Source organism: Sturnira hondurensis, unplaced genomic scaffold (assembly GCF_014824575.4).
Source record: "Sturnira hondurensis isolate 20B ecotype Veracruz unplaced genomic scaffold, ASM1482457v3 Scaffold0021354, whole genome shotgun sequence".
NCBI classification, from domain to species: Eukaryota; Metazoa; Chordata; class Mammalia; order Chiroptera; family Phyllostomidae; genus Sturnira; species Sturnira hondurensis.
The window spans coordinates 28,286,858-28,294,953 of NW_028093985.1; the positions used below are offsets into that span (position 1 = coordinate 28,286,858).

At 33.6% G+C, this 8,096-nt stretch overlaps 1 non-coding gene across 1 annotated transcript; it reads right to left on the bottom strand.

Annotated features, from left to right (window-relative positions):
• Positions 1 to 209: 209 nt before the first annotated feature.
• On the bottom strand, positions 210 to 316 carry LOC118977539 (U6 spliceosomal RNA). The gene has a single exon (XR_005064547.1). It is a non-coding gene; the product is annotated as a U6 spliceosomal RNA (small nuclear RNA).
• Positions 317 to 8,096: the final 7,780 nt, after the last annotated feature.

Genomic DNA, 8,096 nt, shown 5'->3' on the forward strand with positions numbered 1-8,096 from the left:
CTTAGAAAATTCCATACTGTTTTCCATAGTGGTTGTACCAGTCTGCAATCCCACCAACAGTGAACTAAGGTCCCCTTTTCCCCACAACCTCTCCAGCACTTGTTTGTTTCTTTGTTTATGATAGCCATTCTGACTGGTGTTAAGTGGTATCTCATTGTGGTTTTAATTTGCATCTCTCTGATAGCTAGTGATATCAAGCATCTTTTCATAAAAATATGGAACGCTGCATGAATTTGCGTGGCATCCTTGCGCAGGGGCCATGCTAATCTTCTCTGTATCGTTCCAATTTTAGTGTATGTGCTGCCAAAGCGAGCACCATATAACATTAATTTAAAAATGTTCATGAAATTTAACTAACCAGGCCTTCTGAAATGAACTAACTTGAAAACAATTCCATAAGTGCAGCCCAAGCAAAAATGTATCCTTTAACATATGCATAATAGATTTTTATAAGGTACTTTAAAAGGAAGTTAAAGATAGCAGTGACCCAAGAATTGTATAAACTTTGTATTGTAGGATTAACACAACTTACACATGTTTTGAGTCTGATCATATCATATAGAGCTATTTGGGATTTTCTTTTTAACTGACACAGAGGAGAAAATGCCTTATTAATTGAGGAAAGAAATCTTTGAAGAAGGAATGCATCAACTTTTTAATTATTGGCCTTATCTTGCTCTTGTGTGTATGCTCAGAATACTGACAGCATTTTCAACAATGTTCCAAAAGCCATTTAGCTTACAAAGTGGAATTACTGTGATACGCTACACTTAATGCACTTCTTCATAGCATCTTATTTCATAAAAATCAATTGGATTTTATGCCTTGCCTAGAAGGCCCTCTTCCACAGTGGAGTCAGAGTTATTATTGATAAGCTGGCCACATAGCATCAAATGCGCTAGGACCTTTACTATAGTATCTGTTATCGTACAAAATGCAGTGTAAGGCACTCCACCACACTCGAAGTAGCACTTTCTCTAGCACATCTATTGTAGGAATGCTTTATAGGAAGCTATTAATAGTTCAAAGGTAGTCAAGGATGTCCTGAAGTTCTTCAGAGAGTAGATTTACAGAAGTAACAGAAAAGCTGCCCTAATACAAATGTATGCATAAAGTGTACCTAGTGCAGTTTCTGGCCTGTGATAGGCATTCAAGGGATATTTGTTAAATAAATGAATGAAGGCAGTTCTCTGATGTGTACAGTGATGGCACAGGGTAAGACACTAACACACACAAGCAAAGGATACAACTTCCAATTATAGAGATAAGGAAATAATGCTGGAATTTCATACAGACAAACAAATCAGAGCTGGAACCATATTTCAAATTGGAGGAACAAAGTTCCATGCCCTTTGGCAACCCAGCTCCCAGTGAGATTTCAGATTAAAATTCCATCTGGTTCTTCTAAAGAGCTAATTTCCTTCCATTCTCAAGGGGCCTTATTTTTATATAAAAAACCTCCTGATTTTGTTTAACTCTTGGAGAGACTCTGTATATGTGTCAGCCCACTCACCAAACACAAGTGACTGGTAATAACCATGGTACATTCCTGACCATGTACTAAATAAAAGAATCCAGGGAAATGGTCTGCAATTTACCATTTACCATTTTCGGTGTGCCTGGGCCTCAAGCATTCTTGAGGTCTTTTCCTAGAATATGGATTCCAAAGACAAAGTTTTAGAAAGTTCAAGTGCTTGTTAGTTTCTTTTAAATATCTATAGAAGTGAATATGTTTTTAAAGGTAATTTCTGACAACACAATGATCAAAAATAAATAACAAGATATTTGTGACATGGAACCTCTAAATGAAATGAAGATGCTCAAAACATATTTAATCCTCTTTCGTAGCACTCACAATACTGATTCACAACTTTTTCTTTGTCTTTATTAACTTTCTTTAAAATTCAGTATACATACATATACATGGTTTCTCACTAATTCATAAATGGAATTATATCATATATTGGGACTTTCTAAGTAATTTTTCTTCTCCCCTCCCTTATTTCTTCCTTGCTGTTCATTCATCCCTATAAGGTATAAAATATGCTTTCATATGCATACTTTCATACTATTTTATAGAATCATATGCAAATATACATGTGCACATACACATATATATGCGGTTGATTTTTTAAAATTGTATATGGTATACATACTTTTCTCCTCTGAAAAACACATGAAATCATTTCAAATAAACATGTGTGGTTCTAAGTCATTCTCTATGGCTACATAAGAGTCTGGGCATTTGATGTACAAAATTTATTCCACGATGACTGGATATGTTTCCGGTGTTTTGTTGTGAAGATAAATTCCTGGACAAAGTTATCTCCTCTGGACACATTCATACATAAGGGTACTTTTCTTTCTTTTTAAAAAGTTTATGTCTATATATGTAATTTTCAATTACCATTGATATACAATTATTGTATTAGTTTTAGGTTTATACCATGGTGATTAGACATTTATGTGATTTACAAAGTGATCACCCCAATAACTCCAGTACCCACTGACACTATACATAGTTATTACAGTTGTGGACTATATTCCCTCTGCTGTGCTTTACATCCCCATGACTGTTTTTACAACTGGCAATTAGTGCATCTTAGTCCTTTTCCCTTTCCACCTGTTCCCCCAACCCCTCTCCTATCTGGCAACCATCAGTTTAGTCTCTGCATCTATAAGTTTTTTCTGTTTTGTTTTTCATTCATTTTGTTTTTAGATTCCACATATAAGTGAAATCACATGTTATTTCTATTTCTCCATCTGACTATTTTCCTTAGCATAATATTGGTCATGTTCAACCATGTTTTTACAAATGGCAAGGTTACTTCTTTGTGGCTGAGTAATATTCCATTATATATTTGTACCATCTCTTTTTTATCCACATGTCTACTCATGGACACTTTGGTCACTTTCATATATTGGCTAGTTTAATAATGCTGCAATAAACATAGGGGGTACGTATGTCTTTTCAACTTAGTGTTTGGATTTCTTCAGGTAAATATGCAGAAGTGCTAGGAAACACTGGTAGTTTCCAGTGTTTCACATGATAGTTCTATTTTTTTAAGTGTTCGTTTTTTATAGGGGTTGGCAATTTTTTAGGGGTTGAAAATTGTTGCTCCAATTTTCAATTCCAGCAACAGTGCACGAGAGTTCCCTTTTCTCCTCATCATCTCCAGTGCTTGTTGTTTGTTGTTTATTGATGACAGACATTCTCACAGCTGTGAGGCAGTATCTCATTATAGTTTTCATTTGCATTTTCCTGATGATTGATGATGTTGAGCATCTTTTCATATGTCTATTGGCCATCCATATGTCCTTTTTGTAGAAATGTCTCTCAGGTCCTTTCCCCATTTTTAAATTGGATTGTTTGTTCTTTTAGAGTTAAATTGAAATAGTTTTTTAATATAGTTTGGATATGAACCTCTTATCAGATGCATCATTGGTAAACATCTCCTTTCAGCAGGCTGTCTTTTCATTTTGTTGATGGTGTTCTTTGGTGTGCAAAAATTCTTCAGTTTGATGGAGTCTCATTTGCTTTTCTTTTGTTTCCCTTGCCTGAGAAGACATATCCAAAAATATACTACTAAGAGTGATGTCAAAGAGTTTGTTGCCTATGTTTTCTTGTTGAAGTTTTATGGTCTCAAGTCTTGCATTTAAGTCTTTAATCTATTTTTATTTTATTCTGGCCTATAGTGTAAGAAAATGATCAATTTTCATTCTTTTGCATTCATCTGTCTAGTTTTGCCAACACCACTTATTAAAGACACTTTTTACTCCATTGTATAATTCTGCATTCTTTGAAATAGGTTATCTGATCATATAGATGTGGTTTTATTTCTGGGCTCTCTATTCTGTTTCATGGATGTATGCATCACCTGTTTTTATTCCAGTACCATGCTATTTTGATTCCTGCAGTTTTATAGTATAGTTTGATATTGGGTAGCATTATATATTCAGTTTTGTTGTGTTGTTTTGTTTTGTTTGTTTTGTCTTTCCAAGATGGCTGTGATTATTTAGGGTCTTTTGTGGTTCCATATAAATTTTAGAATGTTTTTGTACTGTGAAAAATGTCATCGGTGTTTTGAAAGGGATTCTGATGAATCTGTAGATTGTTTTGGGTAGTATGCTCTCATTTATTTGTATCTTCTTCTGTTTCTTTCCTTTGTGCCTTGTAGGTCTTTTGTCTCCTTGGTTAAATTTATTACTCAGTATATGATTCTTTTTGATGCAATAGTAAATTGGACTGTTTTCTTGATTTCTCTTTTTGATGTTTGTTATTAGTGTATAACACAACCAATTTCTGAATGTTAATTTTTTATCCTGCTACTTTACTGAATTTATTTAATAGTTTTTGGTGGAATCTTTAGGTTACTCTCTATATATTATCATGTCAGCTGCAAATAATGACAGTTTTACTTCTTTTTCAATTTGGATGCTTTTTTTTGTCTGCTGTGGCTAGGATATCCAAACTATGTTGAATAAAAATAGTGACAGTGGACATCTTTGTTCCAAGTCTTAAAGAAAAAGCTTTTAGCTTTTTAACATTGTGTATGATGTTAGCTGTGGGCTTATCATGTATGGCTTTTATTATGTTGAAGTATGTTTCCTCCATCCCCACTTTGTTGAAGGTTTTTATCATAAATGGATGTTGTATTTTGTTAAATGCTTTTTCTGCGTCTATTGATAGGGTCATGTGATGTTTATCTTTCATTGTTTTTATTGTATCACATTTTTATGGTATCATATTTTATGGTATCACATTTTTATGAGGTATCACATTAACTGCACCCCAGAAATAAGCCCCACTTGATCATAGTATATTTTTTAATGTTTTGCTGAATTCAGTTTGCTAATATTTTGTTGAGCATTTTTGGTATATGTTTTTAAGGATATTGGCCTATAATTTTTTTCTATTGTCTTTTTCTAGTTTTTAAAAAATATATTTTATTATGTTATTACAGTTGTCCCATTTCTCCCCTTCTTTCCCCTCCTCCCTGTACCCCCTCTCCCTCCCACATTCCCCCTCTTTAGTTCATGTCCATGTGTCTTAAGTTCTTTAGCTTTTACATTTCCCATACTATTGTTGCCCTCCCCCTGTCTATTTTCTACCTACCACCTATGCTACTTATTCTCTGTACCTGCCCCCCTCCTCCTCCTGATCCCCTGTTGCTAACCCTCCATGTGATCTCCATTTCTGTGGTTCTGTTCCTATTCTAGTTGTTTCCTTAGTGTGTTTTTATTTTAGGTGTGGTTGTTAGTAATTGTGAGTTTGCTGTCATTTTAGTATACATGTTTTTTATCTTCTTTTTCTTAGATAAGTCCCTTTAACATTTCATAAAATAAGGGCTTGTTTTTCTGGCTTTGGTACCAAAGAAACACTGGCCTCTTAAAACAAGTTTAGGAACTTTCCTCCTCTTTATGTTTTTGGAATCATTACAGAAGGATAGCTATTAATTCTTTGAAGGTTTGGTACAATTCACTTGTGAAACCATCTGGTCCACAGCTTGGTTTGTTAGTAGTTTTTGATTACTGATTTGATTTCATTAGTATTGGGTTGGCAAAAGTGTTCATTTGTTTTTTTTCTGTAAGATGGCTCTAGTAGCACTTAGTAGTCTTTAACTTCATTCAAAACAGTTTTGTTAGATTGTATTATGACAGCTGTCATATCAGCGTGCATTAAAAAAATCTTACTGGGCTATTTGTACATTTTGTTTTTCCCAGTTCAGCTTTGGAAGATTGTGTTTCTAAGAATTTATCCATTTCTTTCAGGTTGTCTATTTCTCGACATATACTCGTAGTATTTTCTTACAACCTTGTAAATATTTTTGGTACTGGTTGTCACTNTAGTAGCACTTAGTAGTCTTTAACTTCATTCAAAACAATTTTGTTAGATTGTATTATGACAGCTGTCATATCAGCGTGCATTAAAAAAATCTTACTGGGCTATTTGTATGTTTTGTTTTTCCCAGTTCAGCTTTGGAAGATTGTGTTTCTAAGAATTTATCCATTTCTTTCAGGTTGTCTATTTCTCGACATATACTCGTAGTATTTTCTTACAACCTTGTAAATATTTTTGGTACTGGTTGTCACTTCTCTTTCATTTCTGATTGTATATACTTGGGCCCTTTCTGTTCTTTCATGATGAGTCTGGATAAAGGTTTATCAATATTTTTAGCTTTTCACAGAATCAATTCTTGGTTTCATTAATCTTTTCTATTGTAGTTTTAGACTCTATTTCATTTATGTCTTCCTTCCACCTACTTTGGGCTGTTTGCTCTCTTTTGTTAGTTCCTTTAGATATATGGTTAGATTGTTGACAAGATTGTTGACAAGACAAGATTGTCTTGTTGCCTATGATATTTGTCTTGTTAGCTGGACCTGTGATGCTATGAATTTCCCTCATAGGCCTGCTTTTGCTGTGTCCCATACATTTGGCATATTGTGTGTTCATTTCATTTGTCTCTAGGTGTCTTTTGATTTTTTCCTTGATTTCATTGTTAATCCATTTATTGTTCAGTAATGTGTTATTTAGGCTATTTGTGTTCCTGTATTTTTTAGTTTTTTTTTTCTTGTAATTGATTTCTAGTTTCATACCATTATGGTTAGAGAAGATGCTTGATATAATTTAAATCTTAAATTTACTGTGAATTGTTTTGTGGCCTAACATAAGATCTATCCTAGAAAATGTTTTCTGTGCACCAGAGAAAAATAGATAGTCTGCTGCTTTTGGTTGAAGTATCAATTAATTCCATCTGGTCTAATGTGTTGTTTAAGGTCACTGTGTTCCTTGTTGATTTTCTGGCTGGTTGATCTACCTACTGATATTAATGGGGTATTAAAGTCCTCTACAATGATAATGTGACTGTCAGTCTCTCCCTTTATGTCTGTCAATATTTACTTCTATATTTGGGCACTTCTACATTGTGTAGATGTTTCTGAGAGCCATATCCTTTTTGGGTTCATCCCTTTATTATGGAATACCCTTCTTCCTGTTATAATTCTTATTTAAAAGTTTGTTTTGTCTGTCCTGGCCAGGTACCTAAGTTGTTTGGAGCATTGATGATACATCAAAATGTTACAGGTTCAATTCTCAGTCATGACACATACCTAGGTTGCAGGTTCAATCCTCAATCAGAGCATGTATGGGAGGTAACAGCTCGATGTTTCTCTCTCACATCATTTTTCTCTCTCTTTCCCTCTCTGTTGTCCTTCCCCTTCCTCTTTCTCTAAAATCAATAAACATATCCTGGGGTGGGGATTAAAATAATAATAAATAATAAAAATTTGTCCAATGTAAGTTGCCCACCTTATTTTTCTTTTCCATTTGCATAAATTATCTTTTTTATCTCTTTCAGCCGGTCTTTCAATCTGAAGTGGGTCTCTTTTTTGCAGCATATGTATTGGGTCTTGTTTCTTTATCCATTTATCCATCCTTTGTCTTTTGATTGAAGCATTAGGTCATTGACATTAAAAGTAATTATTCATACATATGTGGTTATGTCAATTTTATCAATTGTTTTTCAATTGTTTTTGTAATTCTTCATTTTTATTATTTTACTCTCTTGTTGTAGGTTGATGACTTTCTATAGCATTGCATTTGAGTTCCTTTTTCTTTATGTCTTGTACATCTCTTGTAGATTTTGGGCTTTTGGTTACCATGTGCTTTGTATGTACCAAGCTATGGTTGCGCTCTGTTTTAAGTTGATGGTCATTCAAGTTCAAACATATTCTAAAATTTCTACCATTTTTACTTACCCCTTTATGTTTATGTTTATGTCTATGTCTATGTCATTGTTTTTTACTTCTTTTCTGGTTTTGTATATTCCTTAACTTATTTTTGTAACTACATATATCTTCCCTCATTTGCCTTTTAACCTTCCCACTAGATTTAGAGTTGATTGATCCCCTGCTTTTATGTGTTTTCCCTTGTCAGTGAGAATTTTTCCTTTCCCATATTTGCTTATTAATATTTTTGATCTTTTCTTTTTAAAAAAGCCCCTTTAACATTTCTCATAATATTGATCTCATAATGATACACTAATTTGGCTTTTTCTTGTCTAAGAAACTCTCTCTCTCCTTCCTTTGTAAATGAT